The sequence below is a fragment of the Sorex araneus genome, chromosome 3 (assembly GCF_027595985.1).
Source record: "Sorex araneus isolate mSorAra2 chromosome 3, mSorAra2.pri, whole genome shotgun sequence".
Taxonomy (NCBI): Eukaryota; Metazoa; Chordata; class Mammalia; order Eulipotyphla; family Soricidae; genus Sorex; species Sorex araneus.
Genome location: NC_073304.1, coordinates 208,579,765 through 208,599,222, shown reverse-complemented (window position 1 = coordinate 208,599,222; position 19,458 = coordinate 208,579,765). Strand labels below are relative to the sequence as shown.

General features: G+C 41.3%; 1 pseudogene; it reads left to right on the top strand.

Annotated features, from left to right (window-relative positions):
• The first annotated feature begins 4,549 nt into the window (after positions 1-4,549).
• Positions 4,550-19,458, top strand: part of LOC129403517 (cyanocobalamin reductase / alkylcobalamin dealkylase-like) — a 123,937-nt pseudogene continuing 109,028 nt past the window's right edge.

Below are 19,458 nucleotides of genomic sequence, written 5' to 3'. Positions count from 1 at the left end.
TTCAATAAAAAAGCAAACAACAGAGGCTGGAGCAATAGCATAGCAGGTAGGACTTTTGCCTTGCATGCTGTCGACCCAGGATCGATTCCCAGCATCCCAGATGGTCCCCCAAGCACCGCCAGGAATAATTCCTGTGTGTAGAGTCATGAGTAACACCCATGCATCGCTGGGTGTGACCCCCAAAACAAACAAACAAACAAACAAACAAAAAACAACAAAAAAGCAAACAACAAAACATGGCTTTTACTGAAAATGCAGAATTTCAGGTCCTGAGTATCATAGGACATCCTGGGGGAAGAGACTCCCACCATAGGAACAAAGGCCATTCTAACAATATTTTTAAAGACCATCAATAGATCCAAGCTCACCCACTTTGGTAACCACCCTTGGAACTGGCTTTGGGGAGAAGTTTAGGACAATTGAATATAAACTAACTTGGCAGAGGAAAAGGCAACTCTTTTGCTTGCTACTCTGCCTGAAAAATGGTCCGCATTCCACTGCAGATCTACAAGGGATATGCATCTTCTTTTTCCACTCTGGAGAAGCCCATGTTCTCTTGAGCACATCTCTGTCTCTCCCCTCTCACTTCCCAAATTCCCTTATTTTACTTGAAACAAAAATTTAAAAAAAAACTGGCTTTCATTGTGATTGAAAAAGATGCTTGATGTGATCTCAAACTTTGTAAGTTTATTTATATCGTTTTTGAATCCCAATGTATAGTCAACCCTTCAGAATGTTTTAAGTGGTCTTGAGAAGAAAAGGCATACTGCTACATTTGAATGGAATGTTCTGTATGTATTTATTAAGTCTATCTGATTGAATGTGTCATTTGAGGTACTTGCTTCCTTGATGAATTTCATCAGGATGATCTACTGATTGATGTAAATGTGTTTTAAAATTAACAATAGAAATGCCATATTATTCAGCTATTCACTGCTGGTATATAATGCTTCCAGTTTAGTGCTTACAGGTCTCTCACGGGGATCAAACTCAGGCCTACAACATGCAAAACATGCATTTCAACCCTTTGAGTTATCTCCCCAGCCCCACTTCTGTGTTTATCCAAAGAATATAAAAAGACTAACTTGAAAATATATAGGCATTCTTATGTTCATATTATTTATAATAGCCAAGATATGGAAATACATAATTGTTCACTGATGAATGAACAAAGATATAATCTAATCTACACACACAATAAATTATCATTCAGCTATATAAAAATTATTAAAATGATTAAATTTTACCATCTGAAACAGTATGGAAGAAGCTAAAGGCTATGATATGAAGTGAAATAGGCCAGACAGAGAAAGACAAATACCATATTTCACTCATTTTTGAAAGATAAAGAAACAAAGAAAATGAACAAATAAAAAATTAGAACAAAACTTTTAGGTTCTGAGAACAGATTGATGTTTGCCAGTGAAAAAGAAGGTTGTCTGGGAAAAATAGATAAAGAAGGTCGATTGTATGGTGGTGGATGGGAACCAAACTTTTGGTGATGATTATAATGTTTATAATGAAATATAATGCTGTACACCTGGGCTGGAGTGATAGCACAGTGGTAGGGCGTTCACCTTGCATGAAGCCCATCCGTGTTCAATTCCTCCACCCCTCTCGGAGAGCCAGGCAAGCTACTGAGTGTATCCCGCCCATACAGCAGAGTCTGGCAAGATACCCGTGGTGTATTCAATATGCCAAAAACAGTAACAATAAGTCTCACAATGAAAACGTTACTGGTGCCTGTTCGAGCAAATTGATGAGCAACGGGATGATTGGGACTGTGACTGACACCTGAGACATAACATACAATCTTATAAGCCAACAAAATATTCGAAAATGAGTAAAACAAACAAACAAAAATAGGGCGTCTGAAGTGCTATTTCTGTGACTCAGTGGAGAGCTGTTTGAATAAAAACGTAGTTGTGAAGAGAGTAGAGAACACAATTGTTTCTTTCTTATGATTGCTATGTAAGCAAGGTACCTGACTCAATCTTTAAAAAGTCAGGATTTTGACTCTGAAGAAACAATTCAGTGGGTAGAGTGCTTCTCTTGTGTTTGCACAGAGCTGACGTAGGTTCTGTAGGCTCCATCCCTAGCACCCCAGATGGTCCCCTGAGTCCTTCAGGAGTGATCCCTGGACACAGAGTCAGGAGTAAATCCTGAGCACTGTGGAGCGGTCACCCAAAACAACAAAACATAAAGAAAAACTTGGACTCCGTTGAACTCAAGGATCGTGCAGGTAGGTATAATTTAAGGTAGGTATAAATTAAGGTAGGTATAATTTTATGCAGGTAGGTATAATTTAAGACTAGATTGTTGAGTATGTAATGAAGTTAACAAATTTAAAAATCAGCCTGAGAAAACCAAAATGTTAATGTGAGGTTACTGTAAACCAAAAACACCCATCATGGACCCTACAGCTAAATGGCAGTGTTTTAAGTTGTTCTCAACACCACACCCTTAGTTTAGGGGATAATTGAGATGCATCCCAGCTTTTGGTCTTGTTAAGGATGTTTGAAATTCAACAACCACATTTCCTGCTGGTCGGACTTAAATAGAATTTGAAAGACCTGCATGTAATTATATAAATAAAGCATGACGATAATGAAGCATGAGTAGAGAAAGAAGAACTTATCATGTTCTTAATGTATCTTTTTTATGCTCCTAAAACCTGAAAGATGCCTAAGATATTATTCAGGATCTCTTAATGCCTTTATTTCAAAGGTAAAAATAAACGACAGAGAATACATTTGAGAGGTTGATCCTGGACTAAATCTGTCCCCTCCATCCCCCAGTTCTGGACTTTACTTATTAATTCTAATATTTTTCAAACACTGAGTATAAATTATTTAAATAAGTTTTGGGCTAATTCAAGTAACCTGTAATAATTACTTGCAGCAAGATAACTAAATAATAGCAAATAATGCTGCTGCTTTCCCCCTGTGCAGTATTTTGAAATTAACCAGGCTTTTTTTTTTAATTTTGGGGGGTCCTCACCTGGTTGTGCCCTAGGGTCACTCATGATGGTCCCAGGGGTCATACACAGTGCTGACGATTTGAACTGTGCTCTGTTACATGCAAGGCAAGAGTCTTAATTCCTTTTTTTCTTCTACTTCTTCTTCTTCTTCTTTTTTATTTTATTGAATCACCGTGAGATAGTTACAAGCTTTCATGTTTGTGTTACAATCTCACAATGGTCAAACACCCATCCCGCCACCAGTGCACATTCCCCACCACCAATATCCCTGGTATATCCCCCCTTTTTCACCCTCCCCCTGCCTCTATGGCAGACAATATTCCCCATACTCTCTCTCTACTTTTGGGCATTATAAGAGCCTTAATTCTTATACTATCTCTTTGGCCTGTAGACTTGTTCTCTTAATTGAAAAAAAATCAGTATAACCTTACAATTTTAATTATAAAATTTATAATTTTGAGTAAAGTTTTTTCACTTTGAATTACAAAGAAATCTATAAAATTGTCATAACTAAAATTTTGCTTGCGTTTCAGAACCATGAATATATATGACCCTAAACATTTAGTCTTTGTTTCTCTACTTCATGAAGCTCTGCCCAAGAGGAATAGGCTTTAGATTAGAAATAAAAAGATGGTTCATGGATTCACAGATTTACATATACATAGTACCTTCTCAGTTTTTCTCTTTTTATTGTTCACAATAAACAAAGAGGAAATATGACTAAAGGGATTTTACTGATCTAAAGATGGCCACACTAAATTCCAATATGCATTTTCAATTCCAGATTATTTGGGAAATGAAGCATGATGATAAACAGGAAATTTAAAAAAGAAAAACTAAGTGCAATGTGCCAACCTCCTTTGACCAACTGGCCTGGGGTTAGAGTTCTGAATTCCAAAACTGTAATTTGTCCAAGTTTTAAATATATTTTGCATTAACTTGATTTTTTTCCAAATTGACAGAATTATTTGATTCTCAAATAAAACTTTATTTTTAATTTCAAGATTAAGTTGTTTTAAAAGAGACTTGTTGGGAAGACTAATTTCCTTGGTGATTATAATTTTTTTATTAGGTAAAATAAATTATTGAAGAAAAGCAGAGTCATAATGTAAAAAATAAGGCAGGAATTCAAGTTCCTGCTTCCTAGCTCTGAGTCATGTGCCCTGGAGTAGCTGTTGAATTCTTGGCTGAATTTTATCTCTAGGTTTTAAAATATGACAAAAATTATTTTCCCTCCCACTTTAGATATTATTTTACTGGTTGTCTTTCAGTACACTGTTTTTCCAGCATCTGTCCTCCTGAGCTGGAACTGTGACAATATTTTCATGGTCCTGATGTTATTAACACTGAATTTTGGACAATGGGGGGGCAGTGTGTTTTATAGGTATAGGAATGTCAGTACATATAAATCTAAATCCCCTTCCCCATTCTAGTGGATAAAATAAGGTAGAAAGTTAAAAATAACAGCTCAAAAATAATTTTGGTTGCATCTAGACTGTGAACTGTGCTACAACCCTGTGCCACCTGGGGAGGGATTTTCCCTCTCTATACTGTTTTTTCGCATGGAAAATGGCGGTGGCGGCAATACCCACATGGCGAGTGCCACCTCCTAAGACTCCCAACCTAGAGGTATGAGTTTGAAGTGACATGGCTTGTAGGCGATCATGGGGGGGGGGAGGAGGTGTTACCGGCATGCTCTCCACCCAGATAAGATCCAGAGCTACCGAGCGTGAAACGGACCCTCTGCTCCTAAAGACTATGATCCGAGAGGTCTTCTAACCCATTTTGGCACCCAGAGCGGCTTCTTTATTTATTTATTTATTTATTTGTTTGTTTGTTTATTTATTTATTTATTTATTTTTGCCTTTTGGGTCACACCTGGCGATGCTCAGGGGTTGCTCCTGGCTCTGCACTCAGGACTCACTCCTGGCGGTGCTCGGGGGACCACGTGGGATGCTGGGAGTTGAACCCGGGGCGGCCGTGTGCAAGGCAAACGCCCTCCCCGCTGTGCTATCGCTCCAGCCCCTCAGAGCGGCTTCTTACAGAAATGCATCTAGACTATGAATTGAGCTAAAATTATCAGAAGTCCAAAACCATGCGGCCACTCTTGTGGCCACACGAGCTCATACAGTCTTTATTCTCAGCAATGAAAAAAAAAATATTAAATAATGCCTTTTCAGCAAGCCTGATTGTTGGGGGAAATTTCCAAACAATAATAGTGAGTTCTCTATTGAAATATTGAATATATTCAAAGTATAGAGAGAATAAAGTGAAGATCATTAGCTACTTAGGTGGGGGAGGTGGGAGGGGGGTATATTGGGGTTCTTGGTGGTGGAACATGTGCACTGGTGAAGGAACAGGGGTTTGATCATTATATGACTGAGACTTAAAGAAAATTATAAAAAAAATAATAACTTTGGAAAGGCTTCTAAACAATGCTCAGAGGATCGATTCCAGGTCTCTCTGGACAATACTCTACCAAGAGGGTCAGATTGTTCAATGGCAGGACCTTTGCCCTGTGCTGCTAAGACCCAGGGTCAGTACCGAGTTGCCTACGAGGGACCATGCAGTGCCGGGATTGAACTTGGATCCTTCCACATGAACCACTGATCCCTGAGCTATTTCTCAGGCTCAGAGCAAGGTTTGGCTTTGTTTTGCTTTTTCAAGAAAGGGAATAAGTAAAGTCAACAGATTATCCTCCTTGGATGTTTGCTTTTAATTAAAATGTAAAGAAATGCATGATTACATGTTTCTCTTTGGACCTGTACTTTTTTTTTTGTCCAGCATCAGCCATTGCCTTAATTTTTGATTTACCTGTTTTTCCATATATCTTCACCTTGCTCATTCTAATATTCTCTGCTGATCGGCAAGAAAATGAAACCAAAGGGATACAAATGGGAAAAGAGAAGCAAACTATGTCTATTTGAAGATGACATGATGATATACATTGAAAGCCCTAAAGCGTCCACTCCAAAGAACCTAGAAACAATAAACCAACATAGCAAAGCAGCCAGCCACAAAGTCAATACACAAAATCAGTTGCATTCCTATACAAAAATAATGAATCAGAGGAAAAAGCAATCAGAATCTACCTTGTTAAAAATAGTGTCCCAAAACATTAAGTACCTAGAAATCAGCTAAACAAAAGAGGTGAGAGAGGTGAGAGACCTATGCCATGAAAACTTCAAAACACTCAAGAAAGAAATTGAAGAAGATCCTAGGAAATGGAAAAACATTCCATGCTCATGGAGTGGAAGAATCAGCATTACCAAACTGACCATCTTAACTAAACTACTATATAGATTCAATGCAATCCTTATCCAAATTCAGACAACATTCTTCAAGGACTTAGAATGACTTAGAACAGTCAATTATTAAGTTTGTGTGGAACTGTAAAAGAGTCCACATAGCCAGAACCATATTGAAAAACTAATACTCTCTGCTGGAGTTTAATATCACCTTACAGTTCTGTGTTTTGAGGATGGGGCAAGGGGAATCACCCTTGTAGGAACCTTATAACTTCTTGTGTCTATCTTGACAGGGTTCAAATTGTTGACCAACTAACTCCTTAGGGCTTCTCTTTACCTTCATTCTGGAAACTTTCTCAGAGGAGAGGTTCTGTCTGAGATTTTGTTTTCCGGATCATTTTTCTTGGTTATGTTCTCATACTGTTGGGCATATTTGCTAGTCATTTGTTAAGAAAAGGTGCTAAGCCCATTTTTTTTGGGAGAGACTCTCCAAACAATAATAGTGAGTTTTGTTGAAATATTGTATGCAATCAAAGTGAAAGTAAAGTGAAATTTATTAGTTACACAGGTGGGGGGGGGCTCAGGGTGGGGGGGCTAGGGGTGTGGGGGGGTTAGGGGTGTGAGGGGTCGGGGTGGAGCTATACTGGGATTCTTGGTGGTGGAATATGAGCACTGATGAAGGGATGGGTATTCGAGCATTGTATACCTGAGATTTAAACCTGAAAACTTTGTAACTTTCCACATGGTGACTCAATAAAAAATTAAAAAAATAATAAAATAAAATAAAAAAAAGAAAAGGTGCTAGACAGTTAGATTTCTTTCTTTTCTTTTCTTTTTCTTTTTGGGTCACACCCAGCGATGCACAGGGGTTACACCTGGCTCATGCACTCAGGAATTATTCCTGGCGGTGCTCAGGGGACCATATGGGATGCTGGGAATCGAACCAGGGTCAGCTGCATGCAAGGCAAACGCCCTACCAGCTGTGCTATTGCTCCAGCCCTGACAGTTAGATTTTTGGAGTTATTATTTCATATGAAATAAAAACAGAAAAAGTTTGATTCTGAACTTTTATATGATTAGTACTGTGAACATCAAATTCTAGGTGAAATTTAACTACTTTTGTTGTTGCTGTTGTTGTTCTTTGAATCATACCCTGGAGTGTTCAAGGCTTACTCCTGGCTTTGTGCTCAAAGATCACGCCTGGCGGGGCTCAGAAGAACCATATGTGGTGACAGCGTGAGACACCTGCAAGTCAAGTGCGTTTAACCTCTGTGTTATCTCTGTTGTACCTCATTTGCATTCTGAAGTTACCTCACCTGCATTTCGAAGAAACTAGTCTTCAGTTTTGTTTCTGGAAAAAAGTCTAACATTAATATAATTCACTATGATTTTCTTCACTTGCATCATTTGTCATCCCACTGATCTTTGATTTGCTCGGGCAGGCGCCAGTAACCTATTCGTTCATCATGTGCTAGTGTAGCCCAGTGATATCTGCTCGCTCCAGGAACAGGAAGAGCCTCAAACCATTCATTCAGGATTTTGACAAAGAAGTCTGACCATCTCGTTGGTGGGCGGCCACTCGGTCTTTTGATGTGCCCTGGAATCCAGTCGGTAACAGCTCTAGTCCAGAGGGAAGAGTAAGAGTAACGCACTCAAGAGAGAACGTGGGCTTCTCCAAGGGTGGAGAGAGCTCTACACACATCCTAGCACTGGACACGAAAGAACAAAAGTACACATCTCAAGAGGGGAGATGTGTGTGACACATGTGCTTGGGCACCGCATGTACTCGGCCACGTGGGCACAAGCAGCACATGGGCTCAGGCAGCATATGCGCGCCCTTCCTTTGTTCAAGGTATCTTTTTTTTTAATTTTTAAAATTTCATTGATCATTGTGAGATTGTAACCCAAACATGAAAGCTTGTAACTATCTCATGGTGATTAAATAAAATTTTGTCATGTTAATGCGGAGATCTTTGCATCCATCAAAGGATGAATGCCAGTTGCTAGTGGAGCCAGCCTGTGACTGCAAACTTAAGTCTTAGCTCCAGACCTCTGGAATGAAAGAAGGTTCAGTCACCAATAGCCAATGATTTAACCAATCATGTTTCTTTAACAAAGACACATTAACTTTTTTTCTTTTGGGATCACACTGGCAATGCTCAGGGGTTACTCCTGGCTGTGCTCGGGGGACCATATGGGATGCTGGGAATCAAACACGGGTTGACAGCATGCAAGGCAAATACCCTACCTGCTGTGCTATCGTTCCAGCTCCTAATTATGTTTATTTATTAATTTGGACTGGAGTGATAGCGAGTGATAGCACAGCGGCTAGGGCGTTTGCCTTGCACATGACCGACACGGTCCCTCTTGGAGAGCCCAGCAAGCTACCAAGAGTATCCTGCCCGCTTGTAGGAGCCTGATAAGCTACCCGTGGTGTATTCGATATGCCAAAAACACTAACAAGTCTCACAATGGAGACGTTCCTGGTGCCCGCTTGAGCAAATTGATGAGCAACTAGATGACAGTCCTAAAGTGCTAGGTGTTCATGGGGCTGGAGAAATAGCACAGCAGGTAGGGTGTTTGCCTTGCACGCAGCCAACCCGGGTTCGATTCCCAGCATCCCATATGGTCCCCTGAGCACTGCCAGGGGATAATTCCTGAGTGCAGAGCCAGGAGTAACCCCTGTGCATCACTGGGTATGACCCAAAAAGCAAAAAAAAAAAAAATGGTGCTAGGTGTTCAGGGCTTATTGTTGAGTCTGTACTCGGGAATCACCCCCTGATGGTTGGGTCTATTCAGGGATCACTCAAAAGACCCTATGCAGTGCTAAGGATCAAACTGGAGTGAGCCAGGTGGGTGACAAGCACCTCACTTCCTGTACTATCCCCCCAGCCCCGTCCTTATGTCTCTATGATGGTTTATTTTGCTGTGCAGAGCCTTTAAGTTTCGCATAATGCCATTTGTTTATTTTGCTTTTGTTTTCCTTGTTGGAATCAAACCAATGTAATGGAGGGTTTTGCCTATGTTTCTTAAAAGTCTTTTGTGGATCAGGACTGACATCCCAGTTTTTTGAGCTAAATTCGTGCTGATATAATGCAGTGACTGAGTTTCATTGTTTTGTGTGATTATCCAAGTTTTCAAATCTCATTTATTAAAGAGACTGTTCTTTCTCCATTTTATGTGCTTGACTGCTTTGTCATAAATTCACGATCCCTATCTGTGAGGATTTAATTCTGGTTCCAATTCAAATTGTATCGATTCTCAACACAAATCATCAAGGTATTTCTGTTTCTTGAGGGGAAAAAAATAAACAAGAAACATATCAAACACTGTCACTCCCAGGGCAAATGTTGGCAATTTGTGAAACCAATCACAGTTTGAAAAGTCCCATCCAATGTTATATGAGACTGTGGGTAGGCAAGAACTCCTGGAAGCAATGTTAGGAAAAGGAGAAGAAATAGTGTGACCAGTTTTTGATGAAAAAGTAATGAATAATTTATACACAGTCTTTGTCATCAGGGACTGGAGCTGGCAGCCAACTATTCAGTAAGATGTTTCTCAAAGACCAGCACAAATTGCTTTAGTTCCAGCTATCCAGTTATGAAGTTTTCCAAGTGTTTCATTAAATTTCTCTCTTCACTGATGATGCATCACTTCTGATTGCATAGAAAAATAGTCTTTGAACCTCGTTTTTTCTTCCCTTTCTTTTTTCTTTACTTCCTTCTTCTCTTATTTCATTTTTCCTTTCTTCCTAATGGACATATTCAATAATTAGCTCCTAAGTGTTGGTCTGTTCTATAGTTTACTTTTACCGGGACTAAGTAATGGTGGTTTGAGAGAGGTTCATGCTTGCAAGCCAGCATCATATTTGTCTTTCCCACACACACCCTTCATTGTATTCAATCATCTCTCATTAACTTTCACATTGTCTGAGTACAGCCTCTTTCCCCTTTGAGGCTGTCCTTAATGTTCATGGAAAACTACTTCATCTGGTAAGAATTAATGAGGATATACCCAGGGCAAATTGTTGAGACATTATTTTATCCAATTAAATAGAAAGAAACAAGCTGTATATTTATATGCAACCATACTCACACACTATCTTTTTATTTTTTGCTTTTTGGGTCACACCCAGCGATGCACAGGGGTTACTCTTGGCTCCACACTCAGGAATTACTCCCAGCAGTGCTCGGGGGATCATATGGGATGCTGGGAATTGAACCCAGGTTGGCTGTGTGCAAGGCAAACGCCCTACCCGCTGTGCTATAGCTCCAGCCCCTCACACACTATCTTAAATCCTACTATGTGCCTAGCAATCAGAACCCTTGTGCTTGTAGGGGAGAGAAACAGAAATACACCTAAGGACATGTATAGTAATAGATGGTGAGAAGTTCCTTAAGGGAACTTCTCAGGACACTTAAATAGAGAATAACAAGGATAAAAGAAAGCAGCAGGAGTCTGGAAGCATCTTTTATTAATTTTAAATTTTTTTTTGCTTTTTGGGTCACACCCGGCAATGCACAGGGGTTACTCCTGGCTCTGCACTCAGGAATTACTCCCAGCAGTGCTCGGGGGACCAGATGGGATGCTGGGAATCAAACCCGGGTCAACCTTGTGCAAGGCAAACGCCCTACCTGCTGTGCTATTGCTCCAGCCCCTGGAAGCATCTTTTAATTTGCAGGATAAGGCAGAATATCCAGGCAAAGAGCAGAGGGACATGTTCTCAAGACAAGGAAATAGCATAAGTAAAGCTCCTTCAATAGAAAAGAACTTTCTTTGAAAGGAAGAGAGAGACCACCAAATCACCTTTTAAGGACTCCCTGGAGGGTGGAGAAGTTTAAATTGGTCCATGGAAAAGAGTAAGATGTACCGACACTGAGCCAAGAGGACACAGATAAAAAGGAAATATTGTAGGTGTCAGGCAGAGTATATGTGTCAAAGTAGATAGATGATATTAGGAAAAAATATCCAGTAACTATTTAAATAATACTTGTTAGACCCTTAATATAAAAAATAACTATATCTAACACTTGGTATGCTGTCCATGGGACCTTTAAACTCATTATATCACAAAAACGAATTGCTGATCTGGGACAGTGAGTTTATCCCCCCATTCCATTTTACAAATAGATAAACTGAGGCTTCACTTATATCACTTGTCATCCCATTGATCTTAGATTTGCTTGAGCGGGCGCCAGTAACGTCTCCATTCGTCCCTGTCATGTACTAGTGTAGCCCAATGGTATCTGCTTGTTCCAGGAACAGGAAGAGCCCCAAACCATTCACTCAGGGTTTTGATGAAGGTCTGACCATCTCGTTGGTGGGCGGTCATGTGGTCTTTTGACGTCCTGTGGAATCCAGTCGGTAACAGCTCTAGTCCATCGGTCGTCTCTGAATTGCATTACATGTCCGGCCCATCTGATTTTTGACGCCTTGGCAAACGAGACAGTGTCCCTGATTCTTGGCTCTTGAAACTGAGGCTTAGAGAACTAATTTGCCTATGGTTACATGGGGAATAATAATGAAGTTGAGGCTCAATTTCAATTATTTTGATAATAGAATCCATGTTCTTATTTGTGGAATTACGTGGTAACCAACAAAAACTAATATTGATGCCAAATGAACTTTATTTTAGAGCCTAATTTCAAACCACTGATGAAATTTCCCCCTTTTTCTATTGTTCTTGTGTACATTGTCATTTGCCTAAAAATATTCAATGAGATATGGGAAAGAGTTCGCCTAATTTTATCCCAATAGAGAAAGAAGACAGAAACGAAAAGTGAATCCAGTTACTTTCTGTTGAATAGTTATTTCTTCTTCCCAGATTACAAACCTGAAGGTTACTGCTCTTGCTGTAAGAGAATAGATTAATCTATCCTTAGTGTTACATAAGGAGTCAGACAGGAATGAATCATTTCTTGAAGCTCTGGAAAATATATCACCTATGACACCTTACAGAAAGAGATTGCATGCTTGTCTTTTAAACAGGGTTACTGATTTAGGATGATATACATTAATTTTTTTTGCCAAAAATGGTCTTATTTTATGTTTGATGATCGGGAATAATTGTTAATAGTGTTAGCTTTGATTCTCAAGTTGTAAAAGTTTGAAAATAATTATATAACCACAATAGTAAGGTTCAGGGTGTACAGAGGTTGAAATGAATACCAGAGCCATGACTTTGGATAAGGGTTCCTCTTCCTTCCTTCCTTCCTTCCTTCCTTCCTTCCTTCCTTCCTTCCTTCCTTCCTTCCTTCCTTCCTTCCTTCCTTCCTTCCTTCCTTCCTTCCTTCCTTCCTTCCCTCCCTCCCTCCTTCCCTCCCTCCCTCCCTCCTTCCTTCCTTCCTTCCTTCCTTCCTTCCTTCCTTCCTTCCTTCCTTCCTTCCTTCCTTCCTTCCTTCCTTAATCCCTCCCTCCCTCCCTCCCTCCCTCCCTCCTTCCTTCCTTCCTTCCTTCCTTCCTTCCTTCCTTCCTTCCTTCCTTCCTTCCTTCCTTCCTTCCTTCCTTCCTTCCTTCCTTCCTTCCTTCCTTCCTTCCTTCCTTCCTTCGATGAAACATGCAAGGCAAGCGCTCTGCTTGTAGTATCTTTCTGGATCCTGGGTGAAGTTTCATCTTTATGAAGTGCTGTAACTGGGAATCCAGATCATTAGTTCTCTCCAATGCTGCTCTTTCACTGCCTAGAAGAACAAGTAATACCTATGCGATGTGGACTCCACCCATTAAAGTGAATAATAAATAGTTGATGACTTTGACTACCTTTGAGACAGTATGGTCAAACACCTTTGTCTTTTGAGGTGATGAATTCAGGATGGAATAAGAGAAAGGGATGCACTCACCTATGAAGTCAGCAGTTTGGGGAGAGGGGGGAAGTTGGCTAAGAACTTAAGTCTCAGGAGAGTCTATTGAAATCAGAGTTGTGGTGAGTGACTTGAAAGTTGTGGTGAAATTATGCCCTGGAGCTGGAAAACTTGAAGAGGAATTTACAAAGGAATTTTCAAAGCACCCATTTTTTTTCTGCGAAAGATACTTGTGTTGGAAGACTTATTCATAGACATGTTAAGTATCTTTTTTTTAAATTCTTTTATTAATTCACCATGTGGAAAGTTACAAAGCGTTCAGGTTAAAGTATCAGTTATACAATGCTCAAACACCCATCCCTTCACAGGTGCACATATTCCACCACCAAGAATCACGATATACCTCCCCCAACATGTTAAGTATCTTACTAAATATTATGAAGTATATAAAGTCCCACCTATCTTGGTTAGTTTTTTAATGTGCATATTTGATTATTGACAATCTGGAGTAGAGTATTTTTTCATGCAATTCATTTAGGAAATATTTGTCAAGTACCTATGTGACACCAGACCATTGGTCTCAGAAGAGGAAATTAGAATAGGATAATGTTGTTTTGTTCATAAAGTTTTTTTTTATCACCCACCCAAAAATATTTTTTTAAACATCACAAACAACACTGCAATGTCAGCATTTGCTCATATATAATAAATAGGATGCTTGGAATGATGAAATAATTCTGGATGTGGGTTAGCTGAGGGAGTGAGGGAAGGAAAGGAATGGGCCAGGGCTTTAGCTGTCTTTGAAGTCTTTAATTTAGAGAGAAAGACATACACAGAGAGAGAGAGAAAGAGACAGAGAGAGACAGAGAGAGACAGAGACAGAGAGAGACAGAGAGACAGAGAGACAGAGAGAGAAGGAGACGGAAACGAAAAATGACAAATTGACCAGACAAAGTCATGATAAATAGGAGAGGTGGAAGAAGGAAGCACAGACAATAAAGTGGGATAAGCCTGGGGTTTTGTGAGTCTATTAAAATCTCCAAATATGGCTTAGATATTTCACAAAAATGGGTGCTCACAAGAAATTGCTGTTGTGTGTGTTGTTATAACATAAAAGGTTCCATCTACTCACACATATGCACCTAGTATAGCACTGTATAGCACTGTCGTCCCATTGTTCATCAATTTGCTAGAGTGGGCACCAATAATGTCTCCACTGTGAGACTTGTTGTTACTGTTTTTGGCATATCCAATACGCCACAGGTAGCTTGCCGGGATCTGCTGTGCGGGCGGGATACTCTCAGTAGCTTGCCGGGCTCTCCAAGAGGGACAGAAGAATCAAACCCAGGTCGGCCATGTGGAAGGTAAATGCCCTACCCGATGTGCTATTGCTCCAGTATGCACCTAGTAAGAGCTAATATTTTAATAGTTTAAATTTGGAAGGTGCCTCATCCTTATCAGGGTGAGTCTGACATAGAAAGAAATAGCAGAGCAGGGCAGCACCAGCAACCCACAAAATCAGGGAGTTCAGTGGAAAAAGGAGCCAAGAGTCAGAACTAGTGGGTGTAACTCCTGAGTAATTCCCAGAAAATTTGAAATTCTGCCGGGAAGGGCATAAGAGAGAAAGGAATTGACGGGACCATTTCTAAACTTTAAGGGAAGGCTGACCCCAAAGGACTTGGGGTAAAGTGGGGGTTCAGTGAGGTGGGGATTAGGAGGCTTTTCAGTCAGTCATGAAGAGCGAGACTCTTGAAAGAGATGGGACTGGGGGAAGGGGTGGGGAAAAGATGGGGGGGGGTGAGAAGACCATGCAGGAGATAAAAGAAGTCAAAGGATAGGAAAATAAATGTGATAGGAACTTTAGAAAGACTTTGGGGCTTCCAGAAATCTCACTGTGACATTGAAGAGATGTCACCCAATGGCTAAGGGCACCCTGAGGTCTTCTTGGAAGTTGTAGAAGAGTAGGAAAGGCTCAATGCTTCAAAATAGGCTGGAGTTCAGAGGGAGATGCCTTTGCAAGGTGGCAACTGAACCTCCAGATATCTATAAACAAACCTAGGGGGCACTCACCCAGGTTGCTGAATTATGATCACAGAATGAGGCCCACCGTCACTGTGATGGCATAGGGGAGAAGGCTGTAGCCTGGGAAAAAGGTTACAGTAGGGGAGTGTTACTTTTCCTGGACCAAACTTTAGTCCTTTTACATTCTCAGTCTGGTCTTAGCTTGGATCATGTAGTAGCTTATGTCCCACATGAGGAGTCAGCTGACGCAATAGATGGAGATGGGTGAGGGGGTGGAAAGGTGGGAGTTGGGGGCGGAAAGGAGAAAAGGCAAGGGTCCGGAAGACTGCCAGGGAGGAGAAGCAAAACAGGTTTCTTGGCAATGAAACTGCTTCTAATAAACAACAGTCTGATGTGATAAGAGCAAGTAATGAAAAACAGACAGCTCACATTTCCCTGAAAGTGAAAAGCCAAATAGAAACTGGATTTTGCTGTTTCCAGATCATTCTATCTGCCCAAGTCAATTTCGAAGCCCTGGGTAGGGAAGGGGCTGGGGAATTTTTCTCCACCATCTTTTTACTGATGCTTTAGTTCTTTGCCCTCCTCCAATCTCAATCTCCCAACCAATACTGTGGTAATCAGGCCTAGAAAAACTGAGGTGGAAAATCCTTAATGCTTAAAGCAGTCCATTCCTTCTCCTACAGACCCCACTCACCCCTGCTTTGTACTCCCCCTAGCTGCTCCATTAAATCATAGAGTTCAGAAAGAACATCCACAGGCTTACCCCTGATTCTTTGCTGTCACTGTCACTGTCACTGTCATCCCGTTGCTCATCGATTTGTTTGAGTGGGCACCGGTAACGTCTCTCATTGTGAGATTTGTTATTACTGTGTTGAAGTCTTTGATGTATAGCTTGGTTAATTCTAAGAGGAGCACACCAAGTAAAGGATGCTGGGACGACCCATTCGGGTTGAAAGATGCGTGCCAAAAGTAGACTATAGACTGAATATGATGGCCACCCAATACCACTATTGCAAACCACAACGCCTAAAAGGAGGGAGAGAGCAAAAGGGAATGCCCTGCCACAGAAGCGGGGTGGGATGGAGGGGACAGGGTGGGGGTGGTGGGAGGGATGCTGGGACCATTGGTTGTGGAAAATGGGCACTGGTGGTGGGATGGGTACTCGATCATTGTATGACTAAAATCCAAGCATGAAAGTTTGTAAGCCTAAAACTGTACCTCACGGTGATTCACTAATTAAAATAAAATAAAATAAAATAGTCTAAGAGGAGCAGCAGGTAAGTGGAATTCCAGTTCCACATAGCTTGCTAAGGGAAGGCTTTATCTAACAGCCTCAGTCAAAGGAGCCGATGGTGGGGTTTGATGGTGGATCTATTAGTGTCTCCCTCCCACTCTTTCATAACACTACAGAGTTTTGGCTGATCTCAGAAGCAGAATCCCAAGAGCCTTCTGAAGTTTGCACGAAAACACTGTCTGACTTCTTGCATCATCAAAAGACGGCAGTTTCTGAAAACTGCCAGGAGCAGTCTGTGCCTTTGGCCAGAAAAGGGAAGAGGCAGAGAAGAAAGGAGGACCTTGACTCCAAGGTGAAGGATCGGGTCAGTGGACTCGGGAGAATAAGCCCAGTGAGAACCCAAGAACTTTCATTGGCTCTTGACAGTAGCAGCAGCAATTTCAAAGAGGAGAAAGAATGCCAAGGCAGAGGGGAATGAACCTCTGACACTTCAGCTAAAGCTGTTGTGGGAGATGAAAAGGAAGAGGGGGGCAGTTATGTAACTTCCCCATGGAGCTGCAGACTGAGCCTAGTGGCTGCTTTCTCCACAGCCTCTTCTTCTCTTCATCCAAATGTGCTCTAGACTTCTTGGTTCTGGTTGCAATTTGGTAGAAAACAATCTCTTCTTTTCTTTGAGTTGTCATGTTGCCCGGTAAAACACAACCCTGAGTTCAGACAGTTCATGGGGGTGCTGAGAGGACCTGAGAGCTGTGGTGGCTGATGGAAGAATTGAGGACATGACAGGCAATCTAAGAGGGAAGGAGGGACGCACGAAGTCACTGACCACTGATTTAGCTACACATTCCACGGATGACTGCAAACGAATGGTTAAAAAGTCGGCAAAAAGTAGCGTATTTGACATTTAGAGAAATGACATATGGGATTGTTACACACTAGAATTTCAGCTCTGTTAGGTAACGGGTTTCATAATGGGTCATTTTCTGCTTTATCCCCAATGTCTAGGCTTACTGCACACAGAAAATACTCAAATAAAATAGTTCGAGGGCTAAAAGATAGCACAAAGGCTAAGGCACATGCCTTGCAGGTAGTTGATCCCTGTTTGGTTATCAGCCAACCATTAAGGGTGCTGACCTGGAGGCCCCCAACACCACTGTGCAATGCCTGAGCAGTACCACATCTTAAGGCTCACATTAAACTGCTGGCTTAGTTGACTGAGAATTGCTGGGAAGGCCTCCTCCCTGGCCTTCTGGGCACTACACATGAGCCCCCCTACGTCCACCAAAATAATCTGTTGAAGGGCCAGAGAAACAGCACAGAAGGTAGGGTGCTTGACTTGTATGTTGTCGATTCAGATTTGATCCCCAACATCCTTTATGGTACCCCTGAGCACTGCCAGGAGTGATTTCCTGAATGCAGAGCCAGGACTAAGCTCTAAGCATCACTGGGTGTGTCTGTCATGCCTCCCTCACCAACTTCCCCCCTTCCAAAACCTGCTGAATGAATTTATCTACCTAAGTACCAAACTTTATTCTTTTTTCTTTTGTGGTTCTGGGAATTGAAACCAGGACCTTATTCAAGTCTTTTATATTAGATACTTGTTAGAAATCTTTCCAAATTTCTTTATGATCTTTAAAATAGGTATCCTAAAGATAAGAGGCTAAATATTTAAATTGTGCTTGGTAACCCAAAACCTGATTTTAAGAGAATAGCTTTCATTAGATACAATTGAGGTCTCCTTGGCCTCAGACTATTTTTCAGCTCTTCCTTTGCTTATTAGTCTTGTTTTCCTTTGGATTGGTCTTATAATTTCCTTCAAGTTGTGGATGTCATTTCTTATTTGTTTGTTGTTAATTTATCCTGTGGGCATCTACTCTAATCTGAGTTCTGATTTGCTGGTTTGAAACTGTGGTATGGAATGACTTAGTCTAGCAGGTAAAAGTATAGATCTTGCTGGCCTGGGTTTGATTTCACCTTGTAACTTTACATATTTACAAACTGAACAAATTGATTAATACCTGAAATAAAAGGTTTGACACCCCTCCCCCCTACACACAGCAGATCAAAGTTGCCTGAGCACCATTGCCAAGGAACTCCGCACCAAGTCTGTGCGAGACCCACAGTCATCACAATAACAACAGTGACAAAGAGGTGGGAAAGGGGAGTTAAAAAAAATAAAATAAGAATAAAGATACATTACTGATTATTGTGGTAGAACAAGAAAATCACTTATATTTAAGTGAGATATCAAGGAAGTCACAAATCCGTGAATAAAATGCAACTGGAATTTCTCCCATGTCCCACCCTAAACTCAGCAGATCTTTTTTTTTTTTTGAATAAGAATTTTATTTTATTGAATCACCATGTGGAAAATTACAATGCTTTCAGGCTTAAGTCTCAGTTATACAATGCTGAAACAACCATCCCTTCACCAGTGCCCATATCCCACCACACACACACAAGAAAAACAACCACAGTACACCTCCCATCCCGCCCACCCCCGCACCCCCTCCCGCCTTGTAACTGATAAATTTCACTTTACTTTCTATTTACTTTGGTTACATTCAATATTTCAACACAAACCTCACTATTATTTTTAGGAATACTACACTAGAGTCAGACCGGTTGTGAAGAGATATGAGGTTTTGGATTTCTGTACTTTAGCAACTAAGTCCAGGGAGATTTCTTCCAGATATTGGATCATTGCAAGCTTGTAAACCCCATCTGTGGTCGTCATAATATGGCGGTCACCACGCCCTTCACCCCCGGCAAGGATAGGTGAGAGAGAGAAATACCTTTCCCCTCTGGGGCGGGCATGGGGCCGCGGCTTAGTTCTCAGTCTGGAGACATTCTACGAGGAGCTGCCCATACCGAAAGTAATTTAGCTGGGTCTGGAGTCATGCTTGTGCAGCTGCAGGAGAGGCTGCACACACGTGCGGCCCCCGGGATCACATCTTGGTGGCCAAAACTCAGCAGATCTAAACTAATGTCCTCGTTGTCCCCTTGAGTCCCCCAAATAGTCACATATGATATACCTTCTGCTCCCACCTTCTCTTGGGCATGTGCATGTTGCTCTAGACACGAGACACCCATGTTTCTGTGGCCCCTTCGGGGGATGCTAGTCTACACATCAAGCTGCTGTTCCCAGCTGGTCCTGCCTTCCGTGGTGGCTGGCACACA